We start from the raw sequence: 13837 nt of genomic DNA on the forward strand, positions 1-13837 counted from the left end.
GTATCGATGGATGTGAGAGTTGGACCATAAAGAAGGCTTGAGCGCCAAAGAATTGATGCTTTCAAACTTGGTGCTGGAGAAGACTCTTGAGATTTCCTTGGACAGCAAGGAGATCTAACCAGTCAATCTTAAAGGAAATCAACCGTGAATATTCATTGGAAGGACTGATACTAAAGCTCCAGTACTTTGGCCACCTGATGTGAAAAGCTGATTCATTGGAAAAGACCTTGATGCTGGGAAGGATTGAGGGCAGGAGGAGAAAGGGGTGACTGATGATGAGATGGTTAGATAGCATCACTGACTCAATAGATGTGAACGTGAGCAAACTCCGGGACATAGTGAAGGATGGGAGCCTGGAGTGCCTAAAGTTCATGGGGTCACAAAGAGTCAGACATGACTTAGTAACTGAATAACAACAACAGCAAGGGTTATTTGGGTTGAGTGTACTGGTACCAAGCAAAATACTTCACAACTCTATGCATGTGTATTTGGGACTGAGGCTGTGCAAATAACCTTTCCCTATTTCCTCGTCTTGTTTCTAATTCATGTCCCAATTTGTATAGGATGTTTTCAACCATGTTTAAAGGCAGTCTTGTGAGTAAGCCATAGTCATGTCTCACTCTCACCAGCATGAGTAAAATCGATTGGTTTCAATAAATATGTATCTCTCTATCTTGACTACAAGGTAATTCTTGTACTGTTTTTTAATGTTAGAAAGCCAACTTAAAGCCTGGGAGTAACTTGGTGCAACTCCTAATTGTTGTCCATGTAGCCCTCCCACACATATCAGGTTTCTAATTACAAAGTCTTAAAGATGAGTAAATATTTTTACGTAAAAAGACTTTGAATGCAACAAACATGAATTCAGTAATTATCATCAGAACACATCTAAACTTTGTGCTCAGTAACCAATATTCATGAAATGAACTGAATCTGTCTCTGAGAACAATAAATAGTTCTTAATCTGTTTGGAGATAGAACGACTTTGTTATGTTTTGTGTCAAGAAATGCTATTGTTCCATATTTACTTCAGAAATTTAATGGTAAATCCAAATTAATTTAGTTTTGAGAATTTTATGATACCTTTTGGGATATTACAACTGGGATATCACAAAATGAATCCTGGGAATCATTGGCAATTTGTAACACACATGTCAAAAACCAAAATATACTATGTTATCATCTGCAGATTACATTTACCTCTATACCCAGCCAGAGATCTTACACAGCAAATAAATAAAAAGGACATATTTCTGTGTTGTAAGGCAAAGAATGAGCATAGAGGTAAGAGAAAAAAATGAGATTAAACATTGACTTTCTCATAGTCAGAGTACTCACTGTCATTATAAGTCCTGATAGTTCTTAGAGTGTAGTTCAAAAAATGTATTATTGAACAGGCTGTTAGACTGTGTGTGAAGAAAGAGGAATGAAAAAAGAGAATCTGGTGGTTGGAAAAATGAGTGGGACTAGCATGGCTGACCTGGTAAGATCCTTCAGTCCAAGAGATGAACACATGCGTTTCTCTTTCTGCCTTCGTAAATCACGACTGACCCATTCAAGCTGGATTCTCTAAGCAGGGCAAAACAGAGGTCAGCCTGACATAAACCCATGACAGTAGACCCCTGAAGATTTATGTAGATTTGGGAAGATTCTGGTTTTTCTTCTTTCCAAACTCACATGCAATGCCATGGGAAATCCTGGACATGTCCCACGAGCTGGGCAGGGGACAACTGAGCAAAGGTTTATTAACTGATGATCTGAATTTATGTCAGAATTTTGCCAGCTGTGCTGTTTCTGTGTGGATCAAGCATATATAATTGATATATTTCTCCTGCCATGCCACAGCACTAACCAAATGATGGGTTCACTTTTCTTGTTCTATTTCTAGCTAAGATAAAATCACATTCAGAATTTGAATGTTACATTAGTCTCATTAATTAATGTAATGAATGCTTCCTAAGCTGAGTGCTGAAGAATTGATGCTTTTGAACTGTGGTGTTGGAGAAGACTCTTGCGAGTCCCTTGGACTTCAAGGAGATCCAACCAGTCCATTCTAAAGGAGATCAGCCCTGGGATTTCTTTGGAAGGAATGATGCTAAAGCTGAAACTCCAGTACTTTGGCCACCTCATGCTAAGAGTTGACTCATTGGAAAAGACTCCGATGCTGGGAGGGATTGGGGGCAGGAGGAGAAGGGGATGACAGAGGATGAGATGGCTGGATGGCATTACTGACTCGATGGACGTGAGTTTGAGTGAACTCTGGGAGTTGGTGATGGACAGGGAGGCCTGGCGTGCTGCGATTCATGGGGTCGCAAAGAGTCAGACACAACTGAGCGACTGAACTGAACTGAACTGAAGTGATGCTGTGCTAGTTGTGTGTGTGTGTATGTGTGTGCATGTGCGCTGCTGGGTCTGTGCATGTGAAAAGAACACATCAATTGGTGATTCCTTAAATTTCTTCCACTCTTTGAAGAGAGCTGAAGCTTGCACACTGTCACCTGCCACACAGGCCTGAGTGCTATAAAACTTTAATTGGACCATGAAAATGTATAGTGGAAGGAAAGTACAGGCATTCTTGATGGAGGAAGTTTTACATGCTAAGACACAGAGGCAATGAAGTTCAGATGTTTATAAGAAGTATTTCATTCATTCATTCTATAAATATTTATAGAGTACATACTGTGTGACAAACACTGTCCTAGTCCCTGGATACTCAGCACTAAACAAGGAAAAATCCTTTTTCTCATGTGACTTTCATTCTGAGAGACAAGGGACAGATCGTAAATAAATTAGGTAATTTCCGACAGTGTAAAGTATTATGAAGGAAACAGGATAATGTAAGGCATAAGTTGGGTGGAAGACATTAGATAGTGTGGTCAAGGAGAGGTTTAGTTTTGCCGGAGAGTAGGTTCTGGCACCCCACTCCAGTACTCTTGCCTGGAAAATCCCATGGACGGAGGAGCCTGGTAGGCTGCAGTCCATGGGGTCGCTAAGGGTCGGACACGACTGAGCGAATTCACTTTCACTTTTCACTTTCCTGCATTGGAGAAGGAAATGGCAACCCACTCCAGTGTTCTTGCCTGGAGAATCCCAGGGATGGGGGAGCCTCGTGGGCTGCCGTCTATGGGGTCACACAGAGTCGGACACGACTGAGGCGACTTAGTAGTAGTAGTAGGTTCTGTGATAGGATTGTGAGATAGTAAACTAGCAAGATCTGTATATGGGAGTCCTTGGAACACCATGCATGTCAGGCCTGGTAAGTTCTTTCAAGGCATTTCTAGAAAACACTAAGTACTTTAATTCTTCAAGAAGTGAGATCTGTGCTCACTCTCCTGAACAATAGTCTTTTTTAGTACCCCATTTGCATTCTAAATCACTTCAGTCCTGTCTCTTTGCAACCCTATCGACTGTAGCCCACCAGGTTCCACTGTCCATGGGATTCTCCAGGCAAGAATGCCGGAACTGGTTGCCATGCCCTCCTGCAGGGGATCTACCTGGCCCAGGGATCAAACTTGCATCTCTTATGTCTCCTGCATTGGCAGGCGGGTTCTTTACCATTGGCACCACCTGGGAAGCCCAGTACCCTGTATAGAGGAGCACTTAGTATCCATGCTTGGCAGCTAAGTGGAAATGGTCATTCTCTAATTAGTCACTATTTCATCTTGAGTCAATTAACTTTATTTAATGTCTAAATGCCTAGGAGGTTAATCTTGACAAGTGTATCTGAGAGAGCTGTAAGAATTTTTCTTAGTTGCTCATAAAATATTTCCAAATCACATTTAACTTCAGCTTATTATTTTTCCTGTTTTTCATTAAAATTATCTCACACTGAAGTCTATCCACACAGAAATCAACAAAGTTCCATCACTTTTGTAAAAATGACCAAATACAATTTTGAAAACATAAATGTTATTTCTTTACTTCCTCACCTAAGGAAGAAAAAATGTCTAAGTGGATTTTTCTCAAATATTCCAGTAATACAAATTTTTATTCAGTACAAATACAAAATATTTTAACTTATAGAGATAATTAAAAAATTTTTTTTTCTTTATTTAGTTTTGGCTTTGCTCAGTCTTGATTGCTGCTTGGACTTTCCTCTAGTTGTGAGTGGGGGCTTTTCTCTAGTTGCAATGCACAGGCTTCTCATTGTGGTGGCTTATCTTGTTGCAGAGCACAGGCTCTAGTGTGCTCAGGCTTCAGTAATTGCAGTTCCATGGCTCTAGAGCACAGGTTCAGTAGTTGTGGCACTTGGGCTTAATTGCCTTGAGGCATGTGGGATCTTCCAGAATCAGGGATTGAACCCATATTTCCTACGCTGGAGGCAGATTCTTTACCACTGAGCCAACAGGGAAGCCCTACGGAGAATTTTCAAAGAAAGTTTTAAGCATGTGAGCTGTAGTGGAAACTTGTTATCTTAATGATTTTATTTTTTTGACACAAAAACTGTTAGTTGAATACTACTAGCCTTGCTATGCTCTAAACATGTGTACTTCCCTTAGAAGAGATAGCAGTTCATAAGGCTTACAGGCTATCTGGAGTATGTCTTAGGAGAAGAAAGCAGTTTTTTACAGATTAAGTTGAATGATATCAAAGATACAGGCAATGCTGAGATCATTTGCTGACTTTGTTAGGAGGGAAAATCTTGAGAATGGTGGAGTGGGGCTAGGTGGTGGATCATATTAAAAATTAGAAAAAAAAAAAAGCACAGGAAAACATGAAAAGAAAATAGGATAGGAGTAACACACCATCCCATAAGATCAAGCCATAGTATCATACTTGTCAATTTTGCTAGTTTTACAGAAACATTACTTATAAAACTGGGCACTATAAGAAAAAAAAAAGGTGATATTGCTTTTTGCAGAGTTATAGAAGGACTCTAGAAAAATAATAAACAAGGTTGATTTTAAGTTTGTGAGTATGGTTTGTGGGTAGACCCCAAATTACTGTGGTGAGTTACTATCCTTAATTTCATTCAGTTTATGAAATATTTTTTTTTCCGAAGTTTTCATGACTGGTAGATGGATGATGGGAGATGCAGCCCAGCAGAGTTTATGGTGACCAGGAATGAGAGATAGGGTTCCAGGTAAACAGTGAAGAGTCAGATAAAAAGAGAATCAGTTCAGTTCAGTTGCTCAGTCGTGTCCGACTCTTTGCGACCCCATGAATCGCAGCACGCCAGGCCTCCCTGTCCATCACCAACTCCCGGAGTTCACTCAGACTCACATCCATCGAGTCAGTGATGCCATCCAGCCATCTTATCCTCTGTCGTCCCCTTCTCCTCATGTCCCCAATCCCTCCCAGCATCAGAGTCTTTTCCAATGAGTCAACTCATAGCATGAGGTGGCCAAAGTACTGGAGTTTCAGCTTTAGCATCGTTCCTTCCAAAGAAATCCCAGGGCTGATCTCAATCAGAATGGACTGGTTGGATCTCCTTGCAGTCCAAGGGACTCTCAAGAGTCTTCTCCAACACCACAGTTCAAAAGCATCAATTCTTCGGCGCTCAGCCTTCTTCACAGTCCAACTCTCACATCCATACATGACCACTGGAAAAACCATAGCCTTGACTACACAGACCTTTGTTGGCAAAGTAATGTCTCTGCTTTTCAATATGCTATCTAGGTTGGTCATAACTTTTCTTCCAAGGAGTAAGCGTCTTTTAATTTCATGACTGCAGTCATCATACAGGCATCACAGACATAATAGTCATCTTGAGTATACTGTAGACTGGGTGGCTTAATCAACAGAAATTAATTTTCTTATGGTTCTAGAGGCTGGTAGTCCATGATCAGGGTTCTAGCTCATTTGGTTTCTGGTGAGAGTTCTCTTTCTGGCTGGCTTCTTACAGTGTTCTCATACAGCTTTTTCTTGCTGTGTATGCAGAGAGAGTTAGAGAGGGAAGGAGAGTAGCCATCTCTCTAGTGTCTCTTCTTGTAAGGACACTGATCCTATAGGATCAGGGCCCCACCCTTATAATCTCATGTAACCTTAATTACAACAAAGGACATGCATCCGGGCCCATCACTTCATGGCAAATAGATGGGGAAACAACAGAAACAGTGACAGACTTTATATTCTTGGGATCCAAAAATCACTGCAGATGGTGACTGCAGCCATGAAATTAAAAGATGCTTGGTCCTTGGAAGAAAAGCTATGACTAACCTAGACAACAAATTAAAAAGCAGAGATATTACTTTGCTGACAAAGGTCTATCTAGTCAAAGCTATGGTTTTTCCAGTAGTCATGTATGGATGTGAGAATTGGACCATAAAGAAGGCTGAGTGCTGAAGAATTGATGCTTTTGAACTGTGGTGTTGGAGAAGACTCTTGAGAATCCCTTGGACTGCAGAAAGTTCAAACCAATCCATCCTAAAGAAAATCAGTCCTGAGTATTCACTGGATGGACTGATGCTAAAGCTGAAGCTCCAATACTTTGGCCACCTGATGTGAAGAACCAATTCATTAGAAAAGACCCTGATACTTGGAAAATTGAAGGCAGGAGGAGAGGGGGATGATAGAGAATGAGATGGTTGGATGGCATCACTGACTCGATGGACATGAGTTTGAGGAAGCTCTGGGAATTGGTGATGGACAGGGAAGCCTGGCATGCTGCAGTCCATGGGGTTGCAGAGTTGGACATGTCTGAGTGGCTGAACTGAACTGAACCTTAATTATATCCTTAGAGCACCCTATTTCCAAATATAGACACACTGGGCGATTAGGACTTCAACATGTGACATTGGGGTGCCACATATTGTCCTTAAAAATTTTGAAAAAGGGATGGGCCTTCTAATTGAAGCAGGAAGTAGAAAAGTCTTCAGTTCAGTTCAGTCGCTCAGTTGTGTCCGACTCTTTGCAACCCCATGAACCACAGCACGCCAGGTCTCCCTGTCCATCACCAACTCCCAGTGTTCACCCAAACTCATGTCCATTGAGTCGATGATGCCATCCAAGCATCTCATCCTCTGTTGTCCCCTTCTCCTCCTGCCTTCAATCTTTCCCAGCATCGGGGTCTTTTCAAATGAGTCAGCTCTTCGCATCAGGTGGCCAAAGTATTGGAGTTTCAGCTTCAACATCAGTCCTTCCAATGAACACCCAGGACTGATACTACTACAACTGAATAATATATTTGACTCTGAGATTCCTGGCAAATAAGGCAGAAAGGGAAACATAATAGGCAGAGTGAATTTAAATCAGTGGATAATTCCCTTTGACATCTTAAGACTATTCTCTCTTGTTACATGTTTCTGTTTGATATAGCAGTTTCAGATATTTACTGATAAGGGCAGGGGGTGGGAAGGGAAGCATTGTGGGGGTTAGAGATTCTGTTGCACTTCATATCACACTATAGACTTTCTTCTACATAGAAGGCTAAATTTCAAGCACTGTTTTTATCTCTTGGAGACTGGATGGAAGATGTCAGGAAGTACAAATTCAGACTAAAGTTGAATTTATTGCCACTGGAATTAAAGACTGGGCTTTTGAACCATCAATATACATGCAGGAATGAAGGAAAACAAATGGAAAAGTCACAAATCCTGCAAACAGATTGTTTCAAATCTGAGGGGGATTTGTAAACCCTCTGGCTAGTTCAAGTTAATAAAATACTTTTTACCAAAAATTCTAAAGATTACTTATGTTAAATGTTTTGTATTGAAGTGAGTTTAAAATAATTTTATCCTGAAAGTTTATGGAATAATTAAAGGCTCTTTACTGGTTACAAACTAAAGTTGGCATCTTTATTTAGATGCTTGGGGTGGTCAATATAATATACACACTGAAAAGGGTCACAAAATCATTTGAATGATGATTGTATTAATAATTAGTCACGCCACATTATCTTTTTTTGAAGTCCCAACTTTTTATTTTGTATTGGAGTAGAGTTTATTAACAATGCTGTGTTAGTTTCAGCTGTACAACAAAGTGATTCAGTTATACATATACATGTATCTATTCTTTTTCAAATTCTTTCCCCATTTAGGTTGTTACATAATACTGAACAGAATTCCCCTTGCCACACAGCATGTCCCTGCTGGTTCTCCATTTTATTTAATTTTTAATTTTTTTTAATTGTGAAAATGTAGTAACACATTTACAGGAGACTTGGAAAATGCAGGACAAGGTTACATATAGTTCCACTATATAGTACAATTAATTTTTAAGTAGATATATTTTTAGTTTTAGTTTCAATATCAAACTCAAAAATTAATAGAATAAATATACAGAGAAGTAGAAAGATATAGTAGACCTGAAAAGAACCAATTCAAAATAACTAAGATTTATACAACTTTCACACAACAGCAGGATACAAATTCTATTCAAGTTTCCATAGACTGTAAGCTGGGAGACATATCCAGAGACATAAAACAAGGTGCAAAAATTTCATGGTCTAAAGGTATTGTAGTCATATAGAGTCTGTTCTGTTTCCACTGTGGACTTATGTTAGAAATCAATTATCCAAAGACATTTGAAAATAACCCACTTATTTTCAAATCATGCCATATTACCTTCAATTAAGTATAAAGATCTTACCAATCACATAACTTAGAGATCACTTCACCCTGTTGACTGCCAGTCTTTTATTTCTCTCATCCAGCAATGGTGGGATGGATCCCTTTTCCTTGGGGAAGAGATGTCTGTGGTTTGTTGCCTTTGCCAGTAACAAAAATGTTAGTGAACTGGATGGCAAAGCTGTTGCCTTTGGCATCTTTCACATGAACCATATCAAAAGAACCAGGAGGTCTCTTTCTGTTGGTGATCACACCAATTCTTCCTAGGTTAGCACCTCTGGTCACCATATACAGGTTGCTACTGCTGCTAAGTCACTTCAGTTGTGTCCGACTCTGTGCAACCCCATAGACGGCAGCCCACCAGGCTCCCCTGTCCCTGGGATTCTCCAGGCAAGAACACTAGAGTGGGCTGCCATTTCCTTCTCCAATGCATGAAAGTGAAAAGTGAAAGTGAAGTCGCTCAGTTGTGTCAGACTCTTCGTGACCCCATGGACTGCAGCCTACCAGGCTCCTCCATCCATGGGATTTTCCAGGCAAGAGTACTGGAGTGGGGTGCCAGTGGAATCGGTAAATCTTGTTTGTCTCCAGAACAATCTGAACGGTGTCATTCACTTTGATGAGGAATCAGGGAGGTAGGTGGTATGAGCATCATGAGTTACCAGATGAGGGATTCCTTTTGTGTCCACAAAGGTCTTTCTCACTTTGTGCAACTTGTACTTAGCTTCCTCAGGTGGACTACAATGAACAGCAAAGTGACCCTTGGTGTCACAGAAGAGAGGGGAATTCTCTCTGGTCTTGTTAAGGCTGATGACATCTATTAATCCAGCAGGGTAGGTTAGGTTACATCAGTTTGGATCTCTGCCATCAATCTTTTTTTTTTCTCTCTCTTGTATTTATTTATTTATTTGGTTGCACTGGGTTTTAGCTGTAGCGTGTGGGATCTAGTTCCCTGACCAGGGATGGAACAAGGGCCCCATGTGTTGGGAGCATGGAGTCTTAGCCACTGGACCACCAGGGGAGTCCCTGCCGTCAATCTTAATAAACTGTTGCACAAGCAGATCTTCTTCATCTCCTGTCAGAGCATACTTAATTCTGTTCCTTAGAAAATGATGAGGGGGAGACTTTCCCTCAGGCATGTGGGGACTGGTAGATGGGCAAGGAATAAGCACATTGATCAGTTTTTAAGCATCTAGTGCTTTGGAGTTGCTACATGCTTCAGATGCTTCCTGAAACATTGAGTCATGGCGGTGCTAACCACGAAAAGAGCATTCTTTAACCCTTTTCAGCTCACCTAAACTTTCTTTGAGGTCAACTTGGTTCTTAAATTTGTTTTCTCAAAGTGTAAAAACAAAAAAATAATTTCTGATAATTGAGATCCATTCAAAATAGCAAATTCAAGATTTCAGTGTCTCCAAGTATAACCAGAAAAACAAGTGTAATGTAAACCCCTAAATTGTATTCCTTCATTCATCCTTTTGCTCATAATTCGATCAGTTTTCATTGACTACCATCTACCTGCCGGGATATTTGTTAAACTCAGGATAAACTGTGGTCTCTTGGGACTTGCATGTCATTAAAATGCAGTGCTGTGTGCTAGCTGTCATCCGGAAGATATGCGCAAGTGTTACTGAAACACTTGTGGAGGTCACCCTTGCTAGACGAGAAAATTTGCATTGGTTTTTGGAGAAAGTGGCCTATGAACTGTAAGCTGTGTAGGAGCAAGCCATGGAAAGAGCAGGGAGTTACTGTAAAGACATTATATGTTTGGGAGCAGCTGGTTCAATGGTAGAGAGGCACAGCTGAGTGAAAATTCAGGCGAGTAACATGTATACAGTGGAATATTGAGTAAGAATAGTGTGCGGCAAATGGAAGACTAGGAAAGAGCTTTGTATGCCACACTAATTTGGCATTCTCTCCTAAAAGTACTCCTAAAGCCTTTGAAGGGTTTTAACCATTGGATTGGGGTGATCAGATCTGTTTTTTGAATGACAGTGCCAGTAGGAGCGTGGCAAATAGATTGAGAATAGGGTATGAGAACTGTGATGTGGAATCAAGTTAGAATTGTTATAGTAATCCAGGCAAGAAGTGATGAGGTCCTAAGCTATACTGTTAACTATTTCCCAAAGATATAAAAATAATTTTTTTTTACTCAATTCTGGGCCAGATATTTTAAATGGTTACTTAGAGGAAAGCAGAATACTATTTATAGGCAAGGCTAGTTCTTTTTATTTTCTTTCTCATTAAAAAAAAAAATTAGCCCATCAATGCAATTTCAAAGCCATACGGTATTTTAGAACTTCCTAAGGAAAAAAAAAATAGACAAGTCGATATTAAATCATCCATGCTTACAAATGGACTACTCTCTTTTCAGGCAACCCTCTGTAGATTAGAGTGAAATGGCTTCCCTGTAGTTCAGCTGGTACAGAATCCACCTGCAATGCAGGAGACCCTGGTTTGATTCCTGGCTCGGGAAGATCCACTGGAGAAGGGATAGGCTACCCACTCTAGTATTCTGGCCTGGAGAATCCCATGGACACTGGCAGACTACAGTCCATAGGGTCGCAAAGTGTCGGACATGACTGAAGCGACTTAGTAGAACAATCTGTAGATTAACTAGAACCAAACCTATACATTTCAATAGTAACATATGTTCTGTTATCTGCCAATCTATTTTCAAGTCTATATGAGTATGACTGTATGCCACCATGAACGAATGAACAGGAAAGATCAAAGTCATTTGATCTGGTTCTGTGGTTTATAAAATTCAAATCAATATGAAGAGAAAATAGCAGGCATCAAACATCCATCTCTGCTTGTACCAGGTCATACACTGTAATTCTATCCAAGTACAAGTTTCCATGGTAAACAGGGCAAGACTTGCCAACACTTCACAGGCTTCCAAAAAGAAGCTATGTCCTCCTGGGAGAACTTTGTAACTGGAAAAGAAAATCTTCACAGATGAAATCTTCAGCAAAATCAAGTCAAAGACTGTGTTTCTGCAGCAGGCCTTTTGCCAAATGTCTCATCAACAAATATGGCACCGGCAGTGACCCGTCCTAGGGTAAAGGTGGTTTATAAAATGCTCCTGCCAAGCCTTGTTTTTATTTGCGCACAGCTTCCTAGGGGGGAAAAAAAAAAACAAATATCTGACTTTGAGTTGAAATTTTCCACGTTTCATCCCAATCCAAAGGTTACTTAAAAAAGTTTTTTTTTTTGGAAAGTTGAATTAAAGTCAAGTGAAATTTGTAAAGTTTAGTCATCTGAGGAGGTATGTGTACACAAAGATCTCAGTGAGTAACACACAAAAAATTACATTTTCCTTTTGCTTGTGACTTTTGAAAGACTAAATCCTTTTGGCTCTTTCTTTTGAAACCCTGTCTCAGTTACAAGGACAGGAAACCAACCATTTTTCTTTTTCAATTTATTCAAACAGTTTTTCGCCTAGGAAGAACTCATAAAATTTGTTGTTGTTTGTTGTGCTCAGACCCTCAGTCGTGTCTGACTCTTTGTGACCCCAGTGGCTGTAGCTGCCAGGCTCTTCTGTCCACGGGGTTTCCCAGGCAAGAATACTGGAGTTGTGTGCCATTTCCTCCTGCAGGGATCTTCCTGACCCAGGGATCAAACTCTTATGTCTCTAACATCTTACATCTCTTATGTCTCCTGCATTGGCAAGCAGATTCTTTACCACTAGGGACACCTGGGAAACCCCATTAAAATAAGACTTTACATATTAAATCCACTAGTAGCAAAAGAAAATTTAGAATGTCCTCACATACACATACATTTGAGAGAAAAATATATTTACAAATCATGAGCATAATTCAAATGAATTCAACAAATCTACTAAGTACCAGGCACTGAGAGTTCAGTGTTCCAGGTATATAAAGCTAAATAAGGCAAGTCCTGCCCTCCAGAAATATATTACTTGGTAGTGGAGATAAAAGTAATAACAATGGCAATAATGCAAGGCAGAATACAATAAGTGTAGAGGTATAAGCAAAGTGATATAGGACCACAAAAATGGAGAAATTAATGTTGATTGGAGGATGGGGATAGTTTATTCTGAGTTTTGAAGGACTGAGAATGACAAAGATCAGTGAGTCGGGAAGGACATTTCAGACTAGAGACCAGTGTGAGCACATGAATGGAGGTTAGAGATGGGACTAGTCAAGGTGGCTGCCAAGTTGGATATGACAGAGGATGGAGTAGAAAATCAAGTTACGAAAAGTTGAAAAGTTAGGCTCAAAGTTTCTCAGTGGGTGTGCTACTGGTTTTGGGGGGTGAATGGGTCTTTGCTTTCTTAGGGAGTGTGTGTCTTCTAAAAGTCTTCAGTGCTCCATGGCATTTTGACCAATAAAAAGAATTCTCAAACATTTTCAAACCCATCCTGGGGACAGGCAGTATCAACCCTGCAGAAAATGACTGAAGGTGGCTTGGATTCCAAATTTGGGGCAGTCCTTAGTTCTGTAGGTGGTGAGTATCTACTAAAACAGTTCTGACTAGAGCAAAGGCCTGAGCAGGCTTGGGATTCAGGACAATGATCTCTGGAGATTGAATCAAAGAAGGGAAAGAATGGGATCATCAAGTCAGTCTATTGCAATAGTCTAGAGAAGAGTCAATGTGGACTTGAAGTTAAGACTCTCATCACTTTCATGCTGGAAAACATTAATATACATTATCATTATTATTATTAAAATCTTCATTGAATTTGTTACAACATTGCTCCTGTTTTATGTTTTGGTTTTTTAGCCACAAGGCACGTGGGATCTTAGTTTCCTGACCAGGGATGGAACCCACATCCTCTGGATTGGAAGGTAAAGTCTTAACCACTGGACCACCAGGGAAGTCCCTATTATTATTTTTGCCTCTGCTACTCCATAGCACTGCCTTGTAGAATTCTTGGTGCCCTAGCTGCTTTCCTGTTATTTCTCTTTCCCCAAATTAATATCATATGGTAAAGTCAGTATTACAAAAACAAGATTTTTAGAGGGTGATCAAAACACCCTTTCTACAACACACTTTCTAATTATAGCATAAACACGTGAGGGTGTGGAAAGCTCTATTTAAAATACAAGACAGAAAGAATGCTGTTTCTCTGTTTTGTTTTAGATAGTGTTTGGATTCTTTCACTTCTTGAGAGGTTTTTTTTTTTTTTTTTTTTCTTTTTCTTTCCCTCTCTCTTTTTAAAAGAAAGGCTCTGTTGACAGTAGACTGAAAAGTTTTGAATCCCAGATGTCAGTTCAATGGAAACTCAAAGTGGATAGGCAGATGGAGTCTTTCAGAAGCACCACCAGTTGCCAGAACAGAAGACAGTGCCCAAGGCAGGGGAG

At 40.1% G+C, this 13837-nt stretch overlaps 1 pseudogene; it reads right to left on the bottom strand.

The window, feature by feature from the left end:
- Nucleotides 1–8548: 8548 nt before the first annotated feature.
- Nucleotides 8549–9750, bottom strand: LOC129654309 (40S ribosomal protein S4, X isoform-like; annotated as a pseudogene).
- Nucleotides 9751–13837: the final 4087 nt, after the last annotated feature.

The sequence above is a fragment of the Bubalus kerabau genome, chromosome 5 (genome assembly GCF_029407905.1).
Source record: "Bubalus kerabau isolate K-KA32 ecotype Philippines breed swamp buffalo chromosome 5, PCC_UOA_SB_1v2, whole genome shotgun sequence".
NCBI lineage: Eukaryota > Metazoa > Chordata > Mammalia > Artiodactyla > Bovidae > Bubalus > Bubalus kerabau.